Source organism: Bos taurus, chromosome 4 (genome assembly GCF_002263795.3).
Source record: "Bos taurus isolate L1 Dominette 01449 registration number 42190680 breed Hereford chromosome 4, ARS-UCD2.0, whole genome shotgun sequence".
NCBI lineage: Eukaryota > Metazoa > Chordata > Mammalia > Artiodactyla > Bovidae > Bos > Bos taurus.
In genome coordinates, this window is record NC_037331.1 from 53,914,765 (window position 1) to 53,942,442 (window position 27,678).

Consider the following 27,678-nt stretch of genomic DNA (forward strand, 5'->3'; position numbering starts at 1 on the left):
CGGGTTGCTATTTGTCTTCAAACTTTATCTTTTTCACACAAGCTAACTGTTGACTCGTCAATTACAACCAATATAAATGAACATAAAGCCTGTCTTGTCATGAAATGTGAGAACAATCACAAGAACCTCATTTAATAAACTGTCTAGGCTCTGCATTACTACAACACAAATATTGCCATTAAATATATATTTAAGACTATGGAGCCAAACTCCATAATCTCTGATAAAACCTGTTGAATTATGTCATTTGTATTGAAAACTACTCTATATACTCAAATGAACGGTTTGCAATTTTATCTGTAAAAGTAAAGTGATTATTTATTGATAAATGACATGAAATGTCATTTTTTACCTAAGTAGTATTAGACATTTCAAAAGATTTTGTCTGAAGGGCAAAAGGATTACACTGCATTTGAATAGACCATGTGACAACACATCCTTAGACTTCATGTATGATATGAAAGGATGATCCCCATTCGTAAGATACACAAGGGAAATTATAAGTATATCAGAAGAGAAGAAAAGCAAGGAGGAATGTGGTAGGGGTGTCAAGGAGTATTTGTAGTGGTTTGATGCATGTAAATATTACATCTTATAAATAATTCTTTTCAAATACATCTCTGAAGTTCAGGGACTCTGTTTAAGAAACGGATTGTATATGCTTTACATGACTATGTGTCATTTTTTTTTCAAGATAAGAGCAACCTTAATTCAAACAGAAAAAAACAAAAATGGCTTCCCAAATATTCTTCTCCTCCAGTTTCCTATGAAGAAGTATGTCACCTGACACTGGCAGATGAGGAAAATATGTTCAAGTTATATTTTGCTGTCAGAATCCAACAAACACGTTTTCATCTAAATTATTTTGTCAACAGCCTTGTAGTACCCTTGCTAACCTTATTTGGCACCAGTGAATAATTAGATACACAGGGGTGTGACTCCAATTGAAGGTGTTGGCATTGTAGCACTCTGTGAAAATATTAACTATGAGGTTAACTCCAATTTTCTGTTCTTTAATTAAATGCACATGGTACTAATGAGGTAACCTACTGTTCCTTGATAGCACTAATTAGCTAAGAGGAGAGTACACTCTCACACTGCAATTTAAACCTAAAAATAAGGTTGAAATATGCTAATTGCAGGCAATTTAAAACAGTACAAGTTGAAGAACTAGTCATAATAAGAGAAACTGACTGCTTTACAGTTAGGCAGCTGTAACTTTGGTTAAAATCAAAACAAGCCACATGATTTTTGGACTGCTATTTAACAAGGTCATACACATCTGAAAATTAAAAAAAAAAAAAAAAAGAAATGCTACTCCATACCACAGAAATGAACCAACTAACAAAAAATGCTCAGATCGACATTTGTCTACCTAAAACCAAAAATGGTTAGAACTCCAAAAGTACCTCAACACTATTTATATTTAGTGCTGAAAATGAAATTCCATAAGTAAGCAACATCACCTTAAGCTCTTTCAAGAGCACTCAACTTAAATATTGTACTTTGTGTCTCCAACACAGACAAAACATGTTGGGTGCTGGAGGTTTGCCATCCCAATCACAAGCTCTGAGGGAAGATTTAGAGATGACTAAAAAACAGGACATTTCCAGACCAGATACAAGTATATTGATAAAAATACACAAAAGATGCTATGGAATAAAATGGTGTAGGCACCATTTAAAGAATATAGGTGCCAAAATTAACTGAAGGATTTCATTGTAAGAGGGAGATTTTTGCTACTTCTACAGATTGCAGTTATGGGTTGAGAGCAGCCTGAAGCATCACTGTGAGAATTTTCTCCATTCTCAGCTCAAATGACTCATAAATGTAATTTCAGTAAATCTAAGTATAATCCAAACATATCTTCTTTAATTGTGTCTCAAAAATTTACACAATATGATTTCAACCAATAACCACTGAGGTAACTTTGACAAACAAAATTCTAAAGGACCTTCTGAAGCCATTGCATATTTTTGTTAATCCAAAACTTTGTTTAACCAAAGCAATCATCAGCTGACAGTGCCAAATCATTCCTGTTGCTGGAGATAAAAATACAGCAAATAAAAATGATACTGTCATTAATCTATCCTTGGAGATAAAAGAGATAGGACTGTCCCACAGTATGGACTTGCAGTGACACTTCTGTGCAGTCATTTTGCATGCAAAATTATAAGTTTAAACAATCAAGAGAGTTGAACAAGCAATAAAAAGTCAAAAATCAAAATTTGTAAAAAGAGAAAGTCAACTTAATCTTATGTTTACTGAAGAACAATACCTTGGAAAAAAGTAAACCGTTTAAAAGGTCAAGTCTTTTAAGTAACTCCCAATTAGTAACTCCAGGAGTTAAAAGGATGTGCGAGTAAACTGCACTGCCATTAGCCCATCATCACGTCTTGCCAAAAAGCTTGGTTGAAGAAACTGCTTTGAAAAAACCCACCAAGCTTCTCCTGGCTGTCCTAGAGCTCTCTACAACAGAAGGAGACAGAATGTTGGCAAGAGATGCTAATCAACCTCCAACCAACTATGCTTGAACAGATCCATGAGGTTGCAGGTCTGTAAAAGGGTAGCAAGGCAAATGAAATCATACAGTCATTGGAGGCAACCTGACATGATCCAGCAAATCACAGGGAAACACAATATGAATGGATGTTTTAAGTGTTTGCATCTGTTTCAGATAAGCACCAAAGAACATTTTAAGAGTGAAAAGGCCATGACAATGTACTGGAATGGGCTTTCAACATTAACTTCAGAGGGAATCTATTCTTCCATTAAATATGGATCATTGCAATTTTCCGTTAAAACAATAAAGAGTAAATTGTTCTGTGTTGGAAATGAGAGCACTGGGTCTGGAGACAGTCTTCTAGGGTTCAGGTCCTGACTCAACACTTATTAGGAGTGTGACCTTGAGTAAGTTACTTAGCTCTCCTTCCTCTCTGTCCAGCTTCCAGGTGGCTCTAGTAGTAAAGAACATGTCTGCCAATGCAGGAGACATAGAGATGCTGGTTTGATCCCTGAGTCAGGAAGATCCTCCGGAGAAGGACATGGCAACCCACTCCAGTATTCTTGCCTGGAGATCCCTGAGGACAGAGGAGCCTGGCAGGCTGTTGTCCTTAGGGTTGCAAAGAGTCGGACATGACTTTGAAGCACACTTAGCACATATGCATACCTTTCTGTCCAGAAAGGGAATAGTAAATAACAAGGTTCTAAGGTCATTAAATACACTGATTTACAAAGTACTTAGAACACCGCTAGTATCCATATGCTTAATGTCTCTTAGTTATGTACTTATTACTATTTATTAGCTATCATTATTGCTTCAGAACATTCAATTTTTTTCAAATAAAAAATTATTAAAATTCTACTGTATATAGAAAACACTGTAAAGGATGCAAAATTTCCCAAGACATTCTATCTGCATTCAAATAACTTTCCATTACTATTAGACTTTATGATATAAATCAAAGTATCTTCCAAAACTAATACAATTATGTAAAGTTTAAAAATAAAATAAAATTAATTAAAAAAAAAAAAAAGAAAGAAAAAAATAATCACTATTAAAAAAAATATTTGTTTCTCCTTAGAAACCTGGTGTGGCAAAGCAAAAAGTTAATATGAGAGTGTTTGCATTCAGTGACAAAGTTAAGTGACTTTTAAGAAATAATATAATTTCTACAAAGTTGATGATGGTATATTTTTCATAGAAAAACGGGAAAGTATTATAAGTTGATCTTTCCTAACAAATGAACATACTTTTTTTTTATGGTAGCTTTCTTTTTCTTTTTTTTATTTTATTTTTTAACTTTACAATATTGTATTGGTTTTGCCATATATCAACATGAATCTGCCACAGGTATACACATGTTCCCCATCCTGAACCCTCCTCCCTCCTCCCTCCCCATACCATCCCTCTGGGTCGTCCCAGTGCACCAGCCCCAAGCATCCAGTATCGTGCATCGAACCTGGACTGGCAACTCATTTCATATATGATATTATACATGTTTCAATGCCATTCTCCCAAATCATCCCACCCTCTCCCTCTCCCACAGAGTCCAAAAGACTGTTCTATACATCAGTGTCTCTTTTGCTGCCTCGTATACAGGGTTATTGTTACCATCTTTCTAAATTCCCTATATATACGTTAGTATACTGTATTGGTGTTTTTCTTTCTGGCTTACTTCACTCTGTATAATAGGCTCCAGTTTCATCCACCTCATTAGAACTGATTCAAATGTATTCTTTTTAATGGCTGAGTAATATTCCATTGTGTATATGTACCACAGCTTTCTTATCCATTCATCTGCTGATGGACAGCTAGGTTGCTTCCATGTCCTGGCTATTATAAACAGTGCTGTGAGGAACATTGAACATATTTTTAAATTATAATTTTTTGAGGTTGGCTGAAAATGGGATAAAATTTTTCTTTAATATGTTTACAAATTTAGTGTCTTATAAAATTTGGGACAAAATGATATATGAATGGAATAATGATCTACATTTTAAAGGTGCAAACATTTTTTTTAAAAAGTCTTTGTCCAGTCAAGAATTGTGGACCCTCCTGACCTAATATGAAACAAGAATAAAATTAAATGGTTGAGTGGCCTTTCCTCTACTCTGACTGTTCTGTTTGTTGGTTTGGTTGTCTGTTTTTAATACATTCATCAAATCTGAGAGAAGTTATCCAAAGGACAGTGTGGCCAGGGTTGTACCAGGATGATACATGTTGGCTTTGCAAATTCAAAATATTGTGTTTGAATCTGCCCATCTCTGAAAAACAGATTAAAATCTGCCCAGCTTTGACAGAGGAGGTGAAGAAAAGAGAACTACTGCCTGGGAAACACTGTGAGTATTTCATAAGATCAGTGGATCAGAGTAGGAGGTGTATCATTTGAAATCAGTCAGTGAGTAGAAGGACAACACACCCTGGAGAACCAAACCAATATGAGCACACGCCTGAAGACTCTTCATTCTCAACAAGCAGTAAGACTATCTTATTTCCTTCTGTGGTACTGACTACAAAACCTATATGATATAGCGAGGAGAATACAGTACAGCCATTAAAGAACCACTTTGCAGAGAAGGAAAATAAAGCCCAGGGGGGTGATAATATTTACAAAGGTCATGCTTTTATTTATTTTTTTAAGGCTGCTGTGCATCATGAAACCTACAGATTCTCAAACTTTAGCATGTAAATAATGTCTGGATAAACTGTAATAATTAAGAATTCAAGGTTAGACATCTAGATTCAAAAATTCTAGACAATCAGATTCCAAATCCATGAGTATGCATTTTTCAAGTGTCTTGAGAACTGTGATTTAGAGCTCCCATGATTACACTTGGAGAAATACTGTCTTCTGTGTTCAAGATACTTGTATGACAGGTAAGTTTTCACTCTCTTATTCTATTATTCAGTCATTCAATACTTAAGAACCTACTATGTGCTATAAGCTACATTATCTATGTAGATATAAAAATAAAAGAAAATCATCTCTGGTTCCAGAGGAGAGTGGGAAGAATAGCCTTGTAAACTAGGATACAACTAAGTGTGATATTGGCATCTTGAACCTCTTTGCCAATCTGACAAATTTCCTCAGAAATTTGCCAATCTGACAAATTTCCTCAGAAAGAAAATTTAATTATATAAAATAAAATATAAGAAGTTAGGAAGGAAATCAGTTATATCAAAATTCAATTATCAAAATATTTAAAAAGCTGGGTTTGCAAATATTAATCAATGTGCTTATTTGTGAATACATTACATAATAAGACATAATGTCAGGTTAATAGACACTATAATTTTAAGTAGTAATAAGCATAACTAATACTTCTAGATATTTTTGCCAGCTGTAATGTAATATGAAAACATCTCTCATATTTTTTTATGACACTGTAAAACAAGGTCACAGACAATGCCAATCTTCCTGTGGTTTGTTACCTACATTTGTAATAGAATAAAATATTAAGTTTTAATTAGAAATGAAAATGAGAATACTTTTTCTTCCATTCATGTTCATTGACCTCCTGAATCTACCCATGGATCCCACACTGAGACTCAACATTAGAGAGAAATGTACTAAGACATAAAAAGAACAGTTCCACTATATTGAAAGAATGTATTAAGAATGAGAACTTTATTACTTGAAAAAGAAAGACCTGGAAAGGAAGAAAGAGATAATCTAAAAGACTTAGAATTGCACTTGACAAATGTGATCATGTGGGTGTGGCTCAAATGTGAGATGGATAGGGAGAGAGGATGAGAGAGAAGACTGGTAAACTCAGACTATGGAAAGTTCTGCACATAAGACAAAGAGAATTTCTATCATCCCCTGAGGTAAAGGGAAGAGCAGATTTTCTTTTAAGGAGACATTCCAAAAGCCTGAGGGTGTGGGCTTAGACTAGAACTGGGACCTGATAGATGGTGGCCTAAGATGCCCAGAGATTTACTGGAAAGTTAATTATGGTGTGGACCAAATCAAGAGCAGTCAAAGTGAGAAAACAGTACTCATTTTGAGAAGAGGCTAACTTCTGATTTGAAAATTATCTGAGTGACAGAATGAAAGAGTGAAGGACACTGGAAGTAATTGTGATGTCACCAGAAAGTTAAGAGGACACAAGACAACAAAATAAAACAAAAATTAAGAGGATTTGCTTCATTTGGAAATACTACATTGGAGGTGACTGCAGGATATGCAGGTAGCTATTTACAGCAAATATTTGAGTATAGTATAAGCTTTAAGTTCAGGGAGGTCTGAGATCTTACGCAAGCAGTGAGTGGATGTGTTGTCACTGAGATCTTCTAAGGAGGTCGTTCTCAGTTCGGTTCAGTTCAGTCAACTAGTCGTGCCCAACTCTGAGAAACCATGGACTATAGCACGCCAGGCCTCACTGTTCATCACCAACTCCCAGAGTTTACTCAAACTCATGTCCATTGAGTTGGTGATGCCAACTAACCATCTTATCCTCTGTTGACCCCTTCTCCCCCCACCATCAATCTTTGCCAGCATCAGGGTCTTTTCAAATGAATCAGTCCTTAGCATTAGGTGGCCAAAGAATTGGAGTTTCAGCTTCAGCATCAGTCCTTCCAATGAATATTCAGGATTGATTTCTTTAGGATGGACTGGTTGGATCTCTTGCAGTCAAAGGGACTCTCAAGAGTCTTCTCCAACACCACAGTTCAAAAGCATCAATGCTTCAGTGTTCGGCTTTTTTTTATATTCCAACTTTAGCATCCATACATGACTACTGGAAAAAAACATAGGTTTAACTAGACAGACCTTTGCTGGTAAAGTTGGTAAATCTCTCTGCTTTTTAATAGGCAGTCTAGGTTGGGCATAGCTTTTCTTCCAAGGAGAATGCATCATTTAATTTCATGGCTGCAGTCACCACCTGCAGTGATTTTGGAGCCCAAAAATATAGTCTCTCACTGTTTCCAATGCTTCCCCATCAATTTGCCATGAAGTGATAGGACTGGATGCCATGATCTTAGTTTTCTGAATGTTGAGTTTTCAGTCAACTTTTTCACTCTCTTTCACTTTCATCAAGAGGCTCTTTAGTTCTTCTTTGCTTTCTACCATAAGGGTGGTGTCATCTGCATATCTGAGGATATTGATATTTCTCCCGGCAAGCCTGATTCCAGTTAGTGCTTCATCCAGTCCAGCATTTTTCATGATGTACTCTGCATATAGGTTAAATAAGCATGGTGACAATATAGAGCCTTGATGTAATCCTTTCCGGATTAGGGAAAGGATTAGTCTGTTGTTCCATGTCCAGTTCTAATTGTTGCTTCCTGATCTGCATACAGATTTTTCAAGAGGCAGGTCAGGTGGTCTGGTATTCCATCTCTTTCAGAAATTTCTACAGTTTGTTATGATCCACACAGTTAAAGGCTTTGGCATAGTCAACAAAGCAAAAGTAGGTGTTTTTCTGGAACTCTCTTGCTTTTTCAATGATCAAACAGATGTTGGCAATTTGATCTATGGCACCTCTGCCTGTTTTAAATCCAGCTTGAACTTTTGGAAGTTCAAGGTGAACATACTGTTGCAGCCTGGCTTGGAGTATTTTGAGCATTACTTTGCTAGCATGTGAGATGAGTGCAATTTTGTGGTAGTTTGAGCATTCTTTTGCATTACCTTTCTTTGGGATTGGAATGAAAACTGACCTTTTCCAGTCCTGTGGCCACTGCAGAGTTTTCCAAATTTGCTGGCATATTGAGTGAAGCACTTTCACAGCATCATATTTTAGGATTTTAAATAGCTCAACTGGAATTCCATCACCTCTGCTAGCTTTGTTCTTAGTGATGCTTCCTAAGGCCCACTTGGCTTCGCATTCCAGGATGTCTGGCTCTAGGTGAGTGATCACACCATCGTGATTATCTGGGTCATGAAGATCTTTTTGTACAGTTCTTCTGTGTATTCTTGACGCCTCTTCTAATATCATCTTCTTCTGTTGGGTCCATATCATTCTGTCCTTTATTTTGTGCCCATCTTTTCATGAAATGTTCCCTTGGTATCTCTAAAATCTTGAAGAGATCTCTAGTCTTTCCCATTCTACTGTTTTCCTCTATTTCTCTGCGTTGATCACTGAGGAAGGCTTTCTTATTTCTCCTTGCTATTCTTTGGAATTCTGCATTCAGATAGGTATATCTTACCATTTCCCCTTTGCCTTTTGCTTCTCTTCCTTTCAAAGCTATTTGTAAGACCTCCTCAGACAATCGTTGATCCTTTTTTGATTTCTTTTTCTTGAGGATGGTCTTGATCCCTGCCTCCTGTACAGTGTCACGAACCTCCATCCATGGTTCATTAGGCACTCTGTCTATCAGCTCTAATACTCTGTCACCTCCACTGTATAATCATAAGGGATTTGATTTAGGTCATACCTGTATGGTCTAGTGGTTTTCCCTACTTTCTTCAATTTAAGTCTGAATTTGGCAATAAGGAGTTCATCATCTGAGCCATAGTCAGCTCCTAGTCTTGTTTTTGCTGACTGTATAGAACTTCTCCATCTTTGGCTGCAAAGAATATAATCAATCAGATTTCTGTATTGACCACCTGGTCATGTGCAGCGGTAGAATCTTTGAGTGTGTTTGCTATGACCAGTGTGTTCTCTTGGCAAAACTCTATTAGCTTTTGCTCTGCTTCATTCTGTACTCCAAGGCCAAATTTGCCTGTTACTCCAGGTATTTCTTGACTTGCTACTTCTGCATTCCAGTCCCCTATAATAAAAAGGACATCATTTTTGGGTGTTAGTTCTATAAGGTCTTGTAGGTCTTCATAGAACCATTCAACTTCAGATTCTTCAGCATTACGGGTCGGGGAATAGACTTGGGTTAAAGTGAAGTCACTCAGTCATGTCCAACTCTGTGACTCCATGGACTATAGCCTACCAGACTCCTTTGTCCATGGGATTTTCCAGGCAAGAATACTGGACTGGCTTGCCATTTCCTTCTCCAGGAGATCTTCCTGACCCAGGGATTGAACCCGGGTCTCCTGCATTGTAGGCAGATGCTTTACCATCTGAGCCACCAAATCCATAGACTTGGATTACTGTGATATTGAATGGTTTGCCTTGGAAATTAATAGAGATCATTCTGTCATTTTTGAGATTGCATCCAAGTACTGCATTTAGGATTCTTTTGTTGACTGTGATGGCTACTCCATTTCTTCTAAGGGATTCTTGCCCACAGTAGTAGATATAATGGTCATCTGAGTTAAATTCACCCATTCCAGTCCATTTTATTTCACTGATTCCTAAAATGTTGACGTTCACTCTGGCCATCTCCTGTTTGACCAATTTCAATTTACCTTGATTCATGGACCTAACATTCCAGGTTCCCATGCAATATTCCTCTTTACAGCATCGGACTTTACTTCCATCACCAGTCACATCCACAACTGGGTGTTGTTTTTGCTTTGGCGTCATCTCTTCATTCTTTCTGGAATTATTGCTCCACTGATCTCCAGTAGCATATAGGGCACCTACCGACCTGGAGAGTTCATCATTCAGTGTCCTATCTTTTTGCCTTTTCATACTGTTCATGGGGTTCTCAAGGCAAGAATACTGAAGTGGTTTGCCATTCCCTTCTCCAGTGGACCATGTTTGTGCCATGTGCTAAGGCCATCTGGTTCAGATCAGATCAGATCAGTTGATCAGTCGTGTCTGACTCTTTGCGACCCCATGAATCGCAGCATGCCAGGCCTCCCTGTCCATCACCAACTCCCGGAGTTCACTCAGACTCACGTCCATCGAGTCAGTGATGCCATCCAGCCATCTCATCCTCTGTTGTCCCCTTCTCCTCTTGCCCCCAATCCCTCCCAGCATCAGAGTCTTTTCCAATGAGTCAACTCTTCGCACAAGGTGGCCAAAGTATTGGAGTTTCAGCTTTAGCATCATTCCTTCCAAAGAAATCCCAGGGCTGATCTCCTTCAGAATGGACTGGTTGGATCTCCTTGCAGTCCAAGGGACTCTCAAGAGTCTTCTCCAACACCACAGTTCAAAAGCATCAATTCTTTGGCGCTCAGCCTTCTTCACAGTCCAACTCTCACATCCATACATGATCACTGGAAAAACCATAGCTTTGACTAGATGAACCTTTGTTGGCAAAACACTGTTTCTGCTTTTGAATATGCTATCTAGGTTGGTCATAACTTTCCTTCCAAGGAGTAAATGTCTTTTAATTTCATGCTGCAGTCACCATCTGCAGTGATTTTGGAGCCCCCAAAAATAAAGTCTGACACTGTTACCACTGTTTCCCCATCTATTTCCCATGAAGTGATGGGACCAGATGCCATGATCTTCGTTTTCTGAATGTTGAGCTTTAAGCCAACTTTTTCACTCTCCACTTTCACTTTCATCAAGAGGCTTTTAGTTCCTCTTCACTTTCTGCCATAAGGGTGGTGTCATCTGCATATCTCAGGTTATTGATATTTTTCCCGGCAATCTTGATTCCAGCTTGTGTTTCTTCCAGTCCAGCGTTTCTCATGATGTACTCTGCATAGAAGTTAAATAAACAGGGTGACAATATACAGCCTTGATGAACTCCTTTTCCTATTTGGAACCAGTCTGTTGTTCCATGTCCAGTTCTAACTCTTGCTTCCTGACCTGCATACAAATTTCTCAAGAGGCAGATCAGGTGGTCTGGTATTCCCATCTCTTGAAGAATTTTCCAGTTTCTTGTAGTCCACACAGTCAAAGGCTTTGGCATAGTCAATAAAGCAGAAATAGATGTTTTTCTGGAACTCTCTTGCTTTTTCAATGATCCAGCGGATGTTGGCAATTTGATCTCCGGTTCCTCTGCCTTTTCTAAAACCAGCTTGAACATCAGGAAGTTCACGGTTCACATATTGCTGAAGCCTGGCTTGGAGAATTTTGAGTATTACTTTATTAGTGTGTGAGATGAGTGCAATTGTGCGGTAGTTTGAGCATTCTTTGGCATTGCCTTTTTTGGGGATTGGAATGAAAACTGACCTTTTCCAGTCCTGTGGCCACTGCTGAGTTTTCCAAATTTGCTGGCATATTGAGTGAAGCACTTTCACAGCATCATCTTTTAGGATTTGAAATAGCTCAACTGGAATTCCATCACCTCCACTAGCTTTGGTCATAGTGATGCTTTCTAAGGCCCACTTGACTTCACATTCCAGGATGTCTGGCTCTAGGTCAGTGATCACACCATCGTGAATATCTGGGTCGTGAAGCTCCTTTTTGTACAGTTCTTCTATGTATTCTTGCCATCTCTTCTTAATATCTTCTGCTTCTGTTGGGTCCATACCATTTCTGTCCTTTATCGAGCCCATCTTTGCATGAAATGTTCCTTTGGTATCTCTGATTTTCTTGAAGAGATCCCTAGTCTTTCCCATTCTGTTTTTTTCCTCTATTTCTTTGCACTGATCGCTGAAGAAGGCTTTCTTCACTTCTTGCTATTCTTTGGAACTCTGCATTCAGATGTTTGTATCTTTCTTTTTCTCCTTTGCTTTTCGCTTCTCTTCTTTTCACAGCTATTTGTAAGGCCTCCCCAGACAGCCATTTTGCTTTTTTGCATTTCTTTTCCATGGGAATGGTCTTGATCCCTGTCTCCTCTACAATGCCATCTGGTTAGCTTCAAGTAAAGACTGATGCTGGGTTCTACTGCCCTGAGCCTCTGATTTAATTAGGCTAGGGTGGCACTCAGGCACCTTGGTAATGATAATGATAAATATAATAACTGATATAATAAGTGAAAAGAAAAATATATGAACAGAGGGAGGGACTTCTCTCATATTTTTGGTGAGGGAAGTCAGCAAAAGATAAAGGAGTGGTGAAAAATATCCCAAATATTCTAACAAGGTCAAGTAGGATAAGACTTGGTCTTGAATACAACACTCTGAGGTTATCAGTGCTACTCAAAAAAATAATTTCAGAATAAGAAGGGGACAGAAATATAATATGTTAAAGAAGAAATGGAAGTTGAAGGGTAAACAATTCTTTCCAAAATTTAAAGGATGAAGAAAAGGATAAGGCTAAGAAGATATTCTGACATAAAACAAAGGTTCAAGTAAGATATGGTTTTGTCAATGTTTGGTTTTTAAAGACAGGGAGACTCATAGAAAATCAGGAGACTGAAGATACAGGAAAGCAGTTGTGAAGCTGACAACACAGGTCATAGGAAAGGCTGGGCAGGGCAAGTATCATATATAAAAAAAGAAGTTGTCCTTGTAGAGAAGACCTCACTGTGATACAAAAGAGCCTAAGGAGAGGTGCCAATATTTATCTTAGGAGTGGAGATGAGAGAGGAAGCAGGACAGCTTGCCTGGTGGCCTCTAAATTTTCTTTCCAAATTAGAAGATGAAAAGAATAGGGGCTCAGTGTGAGATGTAGGAGTTTGAAGGGGACAGTGAAGATCCGAAGCTGATGTGTGTGCACACATGTGTGTGTGTATGTGTGGGGGGTTCGGGGATAAGGAGTTTAGAAACAACTGATAAACAGTGATGAAGGCTAAGCTGAACTTGCGGACTCAATACTGCCTGATACTGAGATTTTCTGTAGGAATATTCAGTAGTTTTCTTGGGAGTTCCTAGGCGTCTCAGTGGTAAAGAATCTGCCTGCCAGTGCAGGAGATGCAGAAGACCTGGGTTTGATCCCTGGGTTGGGAAGATTCCCTGGAGTAGGAAATGGCAACACACTCTAGTATTCTTGCCTGGGAAATCCTATGGACAGAGGAACCTGGTGGGCTGCAGCCCATGGGGTCACCAAGAGTCAGACATGATTGAACGACTGAGTACACACACGGTGGAGTAAGAAAAGCCATAGTTTGAAGGATGAGGAGCAAAATCAGAGTGACAATACAAAATAGGGAGAGTATCTTTAAGGTCACCATTAATCATGGGATATAGTTGTGTCAGGAAGGTGCGGATGTGGATAGACGTGGTGGTGAGGTGCAAGAAATGACAAAAAGGAACAGTGCTTACAATCAGAATGTGAAGTTGTTAGGTCTACTAACTCAAATTGGTTTTGAAATATTGGTCCAAGGGCTTAGAGAATATTATTGAAAGTACTGATTATTAAAAGCTTCAATTTAATGCTTGTTTTCTTCATGGATCAGTGTAAACTTTTAAAAAGTAGTATACTTTCTTTCTAAACATGCCAAATCATACCATTCACCAGTAACAAATTCAACATGAGAATCCAAATTTATGGGATTACATTAGGGATTACTCTTTACTTAAGTAATAAAAAAAGGGAATTAAGATTATATTTAAGTAGAAAAGAGAAATTTGATTTTTATATAATCTTTAGGAACATATACACTGCATAGATTGAGGCATACCTGTACACTAGTGAATAATGTGTTGCTAGGTGCTATTTACTTATAATGCTCTATTGTCCTGTGTTTCCTCAGCATTTATAGAGCAGAATTCTTTGAGGAAAAAAAAGTATTGTCAAGATCATGCTACAATCCTGTAGCAAATCAGCTCAGTTATTACAGAGGAAATCTGTTGATTTTGCCTGATGCTGCTGCTGCTGCTAAGTCGCTTCAGTCGTGTCTGACTCTGTGCGACCCCATAGATGGCAGCCCACCAGGATGCCCCGTCCCTGGGATTCTCCAGGCAAGAACACTGGAGTAGGTTGCCATTTCCTTCTCCAATGCATGAAAGTGAAAACAAAGTGAATGAAAGTGAAAACAAAGTGAAGTCGCTCAGTCGTGTCCGACTCTTAGCAACCCCATGGACTGCATGCAGCCTACCAGGCTCCTCCATCCATGGGATTTTCCAGGCAAGAGTACTGGAGTGGGGTGCCATTGCCTTCTCCGGTTGATTTTGCCTACTAGGCATCTATTCCTCTTTTTGTTAATAACATGAAAGTTTTTCTTGGGGATCATCCCCATTCTGCAACACCCTCCCCTCAACCCCCAATCACCATATGCAGACTGGTAGGACTGGTTCAAGGGTAAGTGGGTGGTAAAACAGACCATTAGATTCTCTCTCCCAGTAACTGATTCTTGAGGATAATAAACAGGAATTCATCCAACCTAATGCTGGGACCCCACAGAGCCTGCCCAATGATCTTGCTTTTGCTTCCTGTCCTTTCTGTAACCACATTTTTGCTGAGATTTTCCTGGTATTTGTAACCAATTCTGTATCTTTGATTAGATCCCACTTTTTAAAATTTCACTTGCATTTCTGTGACTTGAAATCAGAGATACAAGTTAACAAGAATACTTTGAAATATTTCAATCTATAATCTCACTGTTAAAATTAGGATTAAACTTTGATAGCTTTTAAGTTAAGTTTTGGAGCAAATTTTAGGTTACAATCCATTTTCAGGGAAAATAACAAAAGATAAGGCTGAAAATCATGATCTTAGCCACCTTATATTTACTATTTGCAAAATTAAGTGAAGTAATCATAAATTGCCATCATAATGTTAGTTTTATAAATACATCCTTTCCTTTCCTTAAAATTGCAGCTTATGTAATCAAACTTTCTATTTTGCAAAGCATAGTACAATATATAAAAATGGAAAAATAAAACATTAGGTTAAATCAAAACGTATCAACACAGGCATTTTTTAAAAAGTATTGATTATTGACGGACATTAGGAGTTTTATTTTTATCATAATTTAAGATTATATGGGCTTCCTAGGTGGCACAGTAGTAAAGAACCCACCTGCAAATGCAGGAGACATGGGTTCGATCCCTGGGACAGGAAGATCCCCTGCGGAAAGAAATGGCAACCCATTTCAGTATTCTTGCCTAAAAATTCCATGGACAGAGGGGCCTGGCAGGCTACAATCCATGGGGTTGCAAACAGTCTGACATGATTGAGCACTTGACACAAAGATTATATACTCATTCGCTTTTCCTCATTCAACAGATAGGAAATTATTTCTCTCTTTCTTTCTTTCTTTTTTTTTTTTTAAGTGTAGATGAACACTAACAAAGTTTCATGATGGTTACTGTCTCAATACAGATATCAGATATTTGGAGGATTTGTGATTTTAAAGTACTTAATGTAAATCAATTAAATCCTTGGCATTCCTAAAATAAGATGTGATCTCCATTTCACATCATAAAAGTACTACAGAATTAACAAATATTACAGAATATAACACTGTCAAAGTCATATTTTTTGCCCCAGTTTTCATCAATCCCCTTCTTATTCACCTCAGAGAGCTGTCATCATAACTGGCACCCTTGTTATAAACATCAGCAGAGGAGCTAAGAATAGAAAAGATATGGATATTTCTCATCCACAGAGCCCAGCTGTCTCCAGAGGTGAGGCTGAGCTCAAGGACAGGGGAGATGACCCAACATGGTCAGTGAGAAGAATAAGACCTACCTGTTGGGCTTCCCTCATAGATCAGTCGGTAAAGAATCTGCCTGCAATGCAGGAGACCTGGGTTTGATTCCTGAGACATGGGTTTGATCTGTAGCTCAGGAAGATCCCCTGGAGAAGGAAATGGCAATCCACTCCAGTAATCTTGCCTGGAAAATCCCATGCACAGAAGAGCCTGGCAGGCTACAGTCCATGGGATCGCAAGAGTCAGACACGACTTTGTGACCAAATTACCATCACACCTGTTCGCTGACTCCACAGACAACCTGAATCTCCAGGGATGTTAATCAAGTATCTTTCATGCAGCTAAAGTCAGTGAAAAACAAAAGTTACCTGAGGTGTTGCTCCTACAAGTGATGTAGTTATTACATTTTTAAGTGGCGATATAGATAGCAGTCAACAGACACCTCTGGCATAAGATACTCCTGCAGAGTATTGGTAGAATATTTTATTTTTGTTATACTTGTTGTATACTTATTTGCTGTGTTCAAGAGAATATTTTAAGCTCTTCTAAAAAAAAAAAAAAAAACGAAAAGAAACAGGAGCTGGATCTCCTGATCATTTGGAGAATGGAAGACAACTTTAAAGTTATACAGAAACTCAGTTGAGTTCAGTTCAGTTGCTCAGTCATGTCCGACTCTTTGAGACCCCATGAATTGCAGCACGCCAGGCCTCCCTGTCCATCACCAACTCCCAGAGTTCACTCAAACTCACGTCCATCGAGTCGGTGATGCCATCCAGCCATCTCATCCTCTGTCATCCCCTTCTCCTCCTGCCCCCAATCCCTCCCAGGATCAGGGTCTTTTCCAATGAGTCAACTCTTTGCATGAGGTGGCCAAAGTACTGGAATTTCAGCTTTAGCATCATTCCTTCCAAAGAACACCCAGGACTGATCTCCTTTAGAATGGACTGGTTGGATCTCCTTGCAGTCCAAGGGACTCTCAAGAGTCTTCCCCAACACCGCAGTTCAAAAGCATCAATTCTTTGGCACTCAGCTTTCTTCTTAATAGATAAAACAGATGGATTCTATGCATGGGATTGTCCCCCCGGGTATACAGAAGTTAGGCAGAAGGATTTATGCTCATGTAAGAATAACAGTCCTTAGTTTTCAGTTTTATATGTTGCACTCAAAAGAAAATATAGATGTCTCTCATTGCCTTAAGGAGGGTAGGTGAGGCAATAGAGGGTAAGAAACAGGCCAGGGTAAAACAACTTTCAATGGAATGAGAAAGCATTGAGCAGTGGATGGTGCACAGGACACACAGGCACTCAAATCCACCTGTTGGTTGAAACGCTACTGACTCACTGTAGGTTTGCTCAGTATTTTATTCACCACAGACTTAATGACCATCAAGATAATGTCATTTACAATACAGGGTCTTACCCCACTTTTTTGACTATTGACTTCTTTTTAGGCTTCAACCTCCCTTTCCCCTGTGGCCCCCTCTGCACAGAAACCTTGTGTGTGTGGCCCCTTACTGGCCACTGAAGGGAAATTTAAAATACCTGCTCAAGGTATCTTTGCTCCAGCATAACCCAGAGACATTACACAGACCCAGTCTACACCCTTTCCTGGCCCAAGCCAGCCTTGACCTATGTGTACCCTGTGAGAACCCTACCAGTTCTCCCCCAGAGTCTCCCATGGGAATAATTAAATTTCTCTCAAATTCTCCTCTTGTGTGGAGTGTCATAAGCCTTGACATCTAAATTTTGGGTGGGATTCTTCTCACTTCTGCTGGATACTGCAGAAAACTACTTTCTATGTTAAGAATTGGGATGCCAGGTTAAGTAGGAGTCCCTAATCCAAAGAGTTTATAGACAAATTGGGAAGACAAACTACTAGTGATGGGTATCATAATAAGTACTATGACAGATGGATGCACAGGTTTTTATGGGAGCATAGAGCAGGGGTACTTACCTGGCAGACAGTGCATAGAAAAGGATTTTAGACTAAGTGATAATAAATGGACATTAGTATAAAAATAGGTGTGAGGTGGTTGAAGGTGCAGAGCACTGAGACCAAAGCAGAGGCTGTTTTGAAGGCTTGAAGGTATAGGGCCCTTGGCATCACTCAGAGAAACTGACAGTCCAGCAGCGTCAGAGAAGAGTGCTAGTGAAGAGAGGGTGGCAGGGATGGAGACAGAGAAGTGGAAGCCAGAGCTCCTAGTGAATCCTGTAAAGCAGAGTGGCTTTGCCTTCAAATTTCTCATCATTACATGTGTATACCTCCTGCCTTTCTCTTGGAGGATTGTATGAAGGGTTAAAACACATATACACATTTCTGAGGTATTTAGTATTACATCCTGAAGTAGTAACTGTGACGAAAGCAGAAGGGCACAAAATATTCCTATAAATCTCAGTGCTGGCAAGAACTGAAACTCCCCTTTCTCTTCCTTCCAATCAGTTGCTTTCCTAGGACTCTACCTATGTTTTATTCCTTAATATTCTTTCCCTATTTTTTAAAGCACATTAATAAATTATAGTATATTTAAAGCCAGTTTAGTAACAAAATTCCACTTGGAAAACTCTGCTTACAAGAATACAGTGTACTAAAATTTAACTTATCTGAATTGTAATCCCATAAAGGTATAAAAATAAATTTGCATTTTATATTACAAACAAAAATTAATAATATAATTTTACATAGCAGTATAGTTTCATCTTCACAGAAGTTCTGTGGTTAAGTTGAAAAACTTGGAAAACAGAAAATGTCAGTTCAATTTTATAATGCACCATTGAGAGAAATGAAATACACATTTTAAAATTTGGGATTCAGAGGGAAAAAAAGGAATGCTTCACATTAGATTTAACTGGATACTGTCCCTTTCTCTGCTATTTGGGGCATTCAGAATATAATTTCACAGATGATATATTTTTCTTAATGTGATTTTCAGACTACATCTAATGGAAAATGCCTGGTTAGGATTAAGAGACATAGTACAGATGTTAAACCACATTTGCATGCAATTATTTCTAAAACAAATGCCAGGGTACAGAGTCTATTGAAATGGCTTTCAGGATGGCTGGCACATGTATTAAACCAGCTTCCAATCTCTGAGTAAGTCTATATTCTGAATATTTCAAATGAGACACTGAACAAAGAATAAATCTATGTTTTTTACCTTGAGGCATTGTCCAAGAATGTATAGACATAAGAGTAGAGCCCAAAGATTCCAGGTAGGGATTTGGTATTTTTTTAAAGCAACAGCTTTCCTGCTCAATCTAAAAATTTCATTTTATGTGTTAATTTCAATTGCTGAAAAAGTAAAATTATTACAAAACAGTTAATAATAGGGGGAAAAAACAGACAGTAATACATTAGATGTACTGTACTTCTTTCAACTTATTTTAGGGTTTTTATTCAGAAAGGAATATAAAATATCTCTAAGGTTATTAATTTTTTTGTTAGTAGAAATCTCACTTTAGTTGATAGTTTAAATATACTTTTAAGCATCAAAGCAGAAGAAATTCCTGTTCAGAGTACTCCTGAAATGTCTCTGTTACCGACTTCACTGGAAATATCAAAAGCAGTGAATGGTACAAACCAAAAGGTTGCATTCACTGCTTTGCTTATGGAGGGCATTGTGCCTTCATAGAGGCACTAAACCTACAAGTCCTAGGAGCTTGTGGAATGGGCAAGACCTTTAACTACCTTCTGGTGATCGTTCCCATGGAAATGCATTTTTGGACTAGGATTTGAATCAACGAATGAAGCCTGAACAGCCACTGCTGGACCTATTATGTTTCAAAACCAAACACTGCCTCATACTTTCATTTGTCCAAATTCAGAAAGTACCAGCATCTCTTTCACTGTATGCTTTACTCCTTAGGGGGGACGATTCAGACCATGATCATCCCTAGGAATTTATGAGGGGACTGAAGGATGCGGCAGTTCCCTTTCTGATCCCTGCAGGGAAAGCAGCAGCTACCCTTGGATCAGCTACTTTTTATCCACTGTTGGTCTCAGCGGCAGCTCCTTTTCTTGCCAATAATGATAAATGAGAGACTCTTTAATGAGGAATAGAGACTTCAAGCTGCACACACAGAAGCATATCTGGTTGGCATCTCTGATTATGATTCAATCCCCATAAACCCTTTCCCCCTCCTGACCCTGATGGGAGGTAGAGAAGAAACCTGAAGGAAGAGAACCAATTATTGGAAAGCAAAAAAACACTCTAACAGAAAAACTCCTATCACTTGATATTAAAGTTCTCATGATGCCAAGAAAACCTCGAGTAGAGGTCCAGGACTGTCACTCATTTTTTTTTTTTCCATATCAAAAGATTATTCCCCATGGTCATTGGATAAACATCTAATGTCCCACTGCCTTCTTAACAGTGCTTCCCAACAGATGAGAATGATGAGGTGCAGGAGAGAAAGGAATAAAGGAAGTCAGAGTCACTCCAGTAGAATCTTCTATCGGTAGTGGTGATGAAGACCCCCTTCATGGGGGAGGCCCCATGCATCCCTCCAACCCTTTCCCTTCATCGCCACCACTTTATCTTAAACACAAATTGACCTGGGTTCAAAACAATGGGGAGTTTCAAGAAAATGGCAGTTTTCTCATTTGCCATCCTACTTATTTTGATCTGTTTAAAAAAAAAAAACAACTTGAGATATTTAAGACAGCAATTAAGAGGCTGCTACTGCTGCTGCTATGTTATCAAAATTAATGGCAAGATAAGAGGCAAAGGGATTGGAATCAGACTGACTTGAATTTACATTCCAGCTCACACTATAATGTAACTTAACTTCCCTAAGGCCAACAACAGATTTCCCAACCCAGGGATCTGGCATAAGGACTGAGAACCCCCAGGGAATTTGACTTTGGAGGCCAGTGGGATTTGATCACAGAACTTACACAGGACTGGGGAAACAGACTCTTGGAGGACACAAACAAAACCTTGTGTGCACGAGGACCCAGGAGAAAGGAGCAGAAAGCCCACAAAGACTGAGACAGACTTGCCTGTGAGTGTCCAGGAGTCTTCGGCAGAGGCAGTTTCGGTAGTCAGGGGCACTGGATACAACATTTCTGGGAGCTACAGCATGCTGGAATAAGTCCTTTTGAAGAAGGTAGCCATTACTGCCATTACCCCTACCATAGAACTACAGGGAGGGAACACAGCCCCATCCATTGACAGAAAATTGAATTAAAGATTCACTGAGCATGGCCCTGCCCACCAGAGCAAGACCCAGTTTATTCCACAGCAACTCCTTCCATTCAGGAAGCTTCCACAAGCCTCTTATCCTCATTCATCAGAGGGCAGACAGAATGAAAACCACAATAACAGAAAACTAACCAAACTGATCACATGAATCACAGCCTTGTCTAACTCAATGAAACTATGAGCCATGCCATGTAGGGCCAACCAAGACAGACAGGTCATGGTGGAGAGTTCTGGCAAAACATGGTCCACTGGAGAATGGATGGGAAACCACTTCAGTATTCTTGCCTTGAAGACCCCATGAATAGTATGACAGGACAAAAAAGATACTACACTGAAAGTTGAACTCCCCAGGTTGGTAGGTGTCCAATATGCTACTGGAAAAGAGTGGAGAAATAACTCCAGAAGGAATGAATAGGCTGAGCCAGAGTGGAAACAATGTCCAAGTGTGGATATGTCTGGTGGTGAAAGTAAAGTCTGCTGCTGTGAAGAACAACATTGCATAGAAACTTGGAATGTTAGGTCCATGAATCAAGGTAAATCGGAAGTGGTCAAACAGGAGATGGCAAGAGTGAACATCAACATTTTAGGAATCAGTGAACATTTGGATCGGAATAAGTGAATTTAATGCAGATGACCATTGCATCTACTACTGTGGGTAAGAATTCCTAGAAGAAATGGAGAAGCCTTCATAGTCAACAAAAGAGTCTGAAATGCAGTACCTGGGTGCAATCTCAAAAATGATGGAATGATCTCTGTTCATTTCCAAGGCTAACCATTCAGTATCACAGTAATCCAAGTCTGTGCCCCAACCAAAAATGCCAAAGAAGCTGAAGTTGAATGGTTTTATGAAGACCTGCATGAACTTCTAGAACTAACATCAAAAAAAGATGTCTTCCTTATCATAGAGGACTGGAATGCAAAAGTAGGAGGTCAAGCGATACCAAATGAAGCAGGGCAAAGGCTAACAGAGATTTGCCAAGAGAACGCACTGGTCACAGCAAACACCCTCTTCCAACAACACAAGAGACGACTCTACACATGGACATCACCATTACAGCTTACAGTGAACAATGTTGGATTTGTGGTCTCCAAAGAAGAAGATTTAGGTTCAGACCAGGAGCTAGGCTTGATCACTCAGAGCTTTTGTGTGGCAGAAGTTTTACTAGATGAAAAAGGACAGAGAAAGCTTCTGACACAGACATCAGAAAGGGGGACAGAGAGTGTCTGGTTCACTACTCTTGTCAAGGCCTTATATACTTTTACCAGACCCACTCCCACAATGTACATCTTAAATTAACAAGATTAAAACTAACAATAGAAAGGTCTTACCAGACCCACTCCCACAACAAACTTCTTAAGATAAAAAAATTACTCAAAAGGCTCTTGTTAAGAAGGAGAAACAAGTCCTCCAGCAAGATACAATGTTGTTATATAATCATTGCTGCTGCTGCTAAGTTGCTTCAGTCATGTCCAACTCTGTGCCACCCCCATAGACGGCAGCCCACCAGGCCCCCCCATCCCTGGGATTCTCCAAGCAAGAACACTGGAGTGGGTTGCCATTTCCTTCTCCAATGCATGAAAGTGAAAAGTGAAAGTGAAGTCAGTTGTGTCCGACCCCTAGCGACCCCATGGACTGCAGCCTACCAGGCTCCTCTGTCCATGGGATTTTCCAGGCAAGAGTACTGGAGTGGGTTGCCATTGCCTTCTCCTATATAATCATTAGTACAGAGCTTAAGGAAAAATATACCTTGAGCAAGATGAGTTGTTTTGTTGTATAATCATTAGCTCTGGGCATAAAGAAAATTAAGTCTTATGTGACTAAGATGAAGGAATGTAGAAAAAAAAAATTGTCCTTTTCTCCTTGAGAGCCCAGGCTCCCTGTCTCCTCCTTGGGGACTCTGGATCCCTTTCTCCTCAGTGAAGGCCCCAAACGCCTTATCAACCTATATAAGAATTAACTCTATCAATCAGATGGTCAATACCAAAATCTGATTATATTCTTTGCAGCCAGGATGGCAAAACTATATACAGTCAGCAAAAACAAAACTGGGAGCTGACTGTGCCTCAGATCATGAATTCCTTATTGCCAAATTCAGACTTAAATTGAAGAAAGTAGGGAAAACAACTAGACCATTCAGGTATGACCTAAATCAAACCCTTTATGATTATATAGTAGAAGTGACAAATAGATTCAAGGGATTAGATCTGATAGACTGCCTAAAAAACTATGAATGGAGAATCATAACACCATACAGGAGGTGGTGATCAAAACTATCCCCAAGAAAAAGAAATGCAAAAAGGCAAAATGGCTGTCTGAGGAGGCCTTACAAATAGCTGAGAAAAGAAGTGAAGTGAAAGGCAAAGGAGAAAAGGAAAGATATACCTGTATGAATGCAGAGTTCCAAAGAATAGCAAGGAGAGACGAGAAAACCCTCCTCAGTGATCAATGCAGAGAAATAGAAGAGAACAATAGAATGGGAAAGACTAGAGATCTCTTCAAGAAAATTAGAGACACCAAAGGAACATTTCATGCAAAGATGGGCACAATAAAGGACAAAAAAGGTACGGATATAACCGAATCAGAAGATATTAAGAAGAGGTGACAAGAATACACATAAGAAATGTACAAAAGAGATTTTAATGACCCAGATAACCGCGATGGTGCGATCATTCACCTAGAGCCAGACATCCTGGAATGCAAAGTCAAGTGGGCCTGAGGAAGCATCACTATGAACAAAGCTAGAGAAGGTGATGGAATTGCACTTGAGCTATTTCAAATCCTAAAAGATGATGCTGTGAAAGTGCTGAACTCCTTATGCCAGCAAATTTGGAAAACTCAGCAGTGGCCACAGGACTGGAAAAGGTCAGTTTTCATTCCAATCCCAAAGAAAGGCAATGCAAATAATGTTCAAACTTCTACAGAATCGCGCTCATTTCACACTCTAACAAAGTAATACTCAAAATTCTCCAAGCTAGGCTTCAATAATACATGAAATAAGAACTTCAGATGTTCCAGATTTAGAAGAGGCAGAGGCACCAGAGATTAAATTGCCAACATCTGTTGGATCACTGAAAAAACAAGAGAATTGGAGAAAAACATCTACTTCTGCTTCATTGACTATGCTAAAGCCTTTGACTGTGTGAATCACAACAATTTGGAAAATTGGTCAAGAGATGGGAATACCAGACCACCTTACCTGTCTTCTGAAAAACCTGTATTCAGTCAAGAACCAACAGTTAGAACCAGACATAGAACAACAGACTGGTTCAAAATTGGGAAAGGTGTATGTCAAGACTGTATATTGTCTTCCTGCTTATTTAACTAACATGCAGAGTACATCATGTGAAATGCAGGGCTGGATGAAGCACAAGCTGCAATCAAGATGGCTGAGAGATATATCAATGACCACAGAGATATGCAGATGACACCATCCTTATGGCAGAAAGCAAAGAGGTACTAAAGAGCCTCTTGATGAAGGTGAAAGAGCAGAATGAGAAAGCTGACTTGAAAGTCAACATTTAAAAACCTAAGATCGTTGCATCCAGTCCCATCACTTCACAGCAAATAGAGGGAGAAACAATGCAAACAGTGATGCACTTTATTTTCTTGGGCTCCAAAATCACTGCAGAGAGTGACTGAAGCCATGAAATTAAAAGATGCTTGCTCCTTGGAAGAAAAGCTATGACCAATGTAGACAGTATATTAAAAAGCAGAGACGTTACTTTGCCACAAGGTCTGTATAGTCAAAGCTATGGTTTTTCCAGCAGTCATGTATGGATGTGAGAGTTGAACCCTAAAGAGGGCTGAGCGCCTAAGAATTGATGCTTTTGAACTGTGGTGTTAGAGAAGACTCTTGAGAGTCCCTTGGACTGCAAGGAGATCAAACCAGTCAATCCTAAAGGAAATCAATCCTGAATATTCATTGGAAGGACTGATGCTGAGGCTCCAATACTTTGGCCACCTGATGCGAAGCGCTGACTCATTAAAAAAGATGCTGATGCTTGGAAAGATAGAAAGCAGGAGGAGAAAGGGATGATAGAGGATGAGATGGTGGGATGGCATCACTGACTCAATGGACATGAGTTTGAGCAAGCTCCGGGAGATGGTGAAGGCCAGGGAAGCCTGGCTTGCTGCAGTACATGGGATCACAAAGAGTTGGAAAAGAGCGACTGAACGACAATCTTCCTAAAGTTCAGCTTCTTATTTCGTGAAATGAGAAAACAGAAATATAGTACCAGGTATACAAAGTAAGCCCTGAATATATGTTAGGCAAGTGAAACAAAATCATAAAAGCCTTACGACCTTTCTTTTGTTAGGGAAAAGAAGGCATTAAAATAGAATGGGAATGTGAGAAATGTAATTTGTCTAATATCTCTGGTTGACTCCTCAGTGTTTCTTTTCACTGGTCTAGTCACCCTTGTTATATTTAGTTATAATGGCCAACACACTGTCACTAAGAGGTGTAGGAGAACAGTTAGTTAGGGTCTAAGGTAAAGCCCTTTCAGGGGCAGAGGTATGTCTGTATCATGACATTGGGCATGTATAAAATCCTCACAGAGATACATGAATGAACTAGTAGTAAAAGGTTGTCTGTATTCACAAAACATAGTTTAAAATACCAAAATTAGTGTTTAAACACTTCAAATATTAAGATACAATGGAAGGTAACGAGATTCTATGAGGTAAGATTATGATTAAATTAAATAAAATTCAATTTTTTCCAAAGACTATATTTCTTTAGTGTTTAGATTCTTAAAGATGGAAAGCTGAGATGAGTTCTGAGTTAGAAAAGATAGAAGGAGATCAAAAGCTATTGCAGTAATTACTACACACCACAATAAAAAAAGAAAAGAGTAGCCTTGTGCCAGAATGAACTCAAATTTACACAAACCTCCATGACTACATATGTACTAAAAATAATATAGGCTTGTCTTTTTTTTTTTTTAATGTGTGAAAGAGTTTATTGGGAAAGAAAATGTCAGATTTCAGAATTGTGTTATCGTCTATTAGAAATTATTCCTTTCCAAGCCAGGACCAAGTTTCCATAGACCAATAAGCTGCTCTCAAGAATGAAGCTAATTTACATTTAAAATAGGAGTACAGTCTACCCTTTAAAAGCACAATGGTAAACACACCAATTTGACAATTACATTAATATGAGTATTTGCATAATCTGTCTCCCACACCTGTTCTTAATTTGAAACAGCTGCAGGACAAATCACATCTTACTAATCTCAATGGGTATGTGCAAGTCCCAAACAATAATGCACACATATTATTTTTTGAAGATATTTTATTTTTGTGTTTCCTGACTTTTAAAAAAAAAATGGTACAAATTTTGTGGAAGCCATAATATTGATTTGGTTATTATTATTTAGTGGAATAAGCAAATAATGTTATCCTTTACATTTTTGGCTTCCTCTGTTGCTAGCTTATGATGCTACTGATTTTTTCTGTGGAGTTAATTTTCTTAAATACTATGTATTCACATGAATATATATTATTTATACATACAAATAATATGTATTCAAATGGAAAAGGATTAAAAAGAACAATAAAAATATAACTAGAAAACTTCAATAGGGAGTATAATCCTTATAAATAACCAAAAGCAAATATTTTAAAGGAAAATGACACAAAATCTGCTGATCATCTGGAGATGTTGTTGTTGTTTAGTTGTTAAGTTGTGTCCAACTCTTTTGTGACATGGACTATGCCCACCAAGCTTCTCTGTCCATGGGATTTCCCAGGCAAGAATACTGGAGTGGGTTTCCATTTCCTTCATTAGGGGGTCTTCCCCACCCTGGACTGAACCCGTGTGTCTTATGTCTCCTGCACTGGCAGGCAGATTCTTTTTCATTAGGGAAGCTGGGAGATATGTTTGTAGCTCAGGTAATTGTGGCATCTTTTGGAACACCTTTTCAAAATTGGGTTCCATTTATGCTTTAACAATAAGATATCAGAGTTTAACAAACAGATTTACTTTCACCCTTTAAAAATTCCATTTTGTGTTTGTGGGTATTCACACACTCAATGCCATCAGAAAGGAAGTCAGTTTATTACAATATATATTCTTCAAATTCATGTATTTAAATCATTTAGTAAATCCCAACTGGTGTAATATAAGACACTCATGTAATCTGTCAACAAACTGTTTTTCTTTAATCTTCTTTCACAAGTGGGAAATGAAGTTAGAGCTTTCTCAAAATGTTATTTTTTTCCTCAAAAATGAATGAGAGCAAGCACAGTAATGAGCAGGAGCAATTAACAAAACCAATCTGTGTACTTATATGCTCTTGATCTCTGAAGAGGTAAACGCTGAATTCTTAGTTCACTATTTCATTCTGAATTTTACAAGCAATTTCATACTACCAGAAAGAAAAAATACTAAACAAATTAGTTGTAGCTTACATTTCTATTACGTTTTCATGCACATCATTTAGGAACTCTCACCATATAAGTGAAAATAGAGTCAGGAGAGTTAGGTGATTTGCCCAAATTCTCACAACCTAACAGTGTTATGGTCCAGGTATCCTGACTCCAGCTTTATATTCCTCCCCATAACTCATGGAGATTGATCTGAATGAAAAATAGTGATTATGATAAACAAATAGTAGCAAACATTTCTACTAATGAAATAGTTTAAAGGTTTTTTTTTTTTTTTTAATTTTACAGTATCTTAAATATTTCAACTCATGGCTT

General features: G+C 38.6%; 1 protein-coding gene across 9 annotated transcripts in view; it reads right to left on the minus strand.

Annotated features, from left to right (window-relative positions):
• The window catches only part of FOXP2 (forkhead box P2), a 662,372-nt gene that overhangs the window by 146,082 nt on the left and 488,612 nt on the right, over window positions 1–27,678 (minus strand). The gene's annotated exons all lie outside the window — the stretch shown is intronic.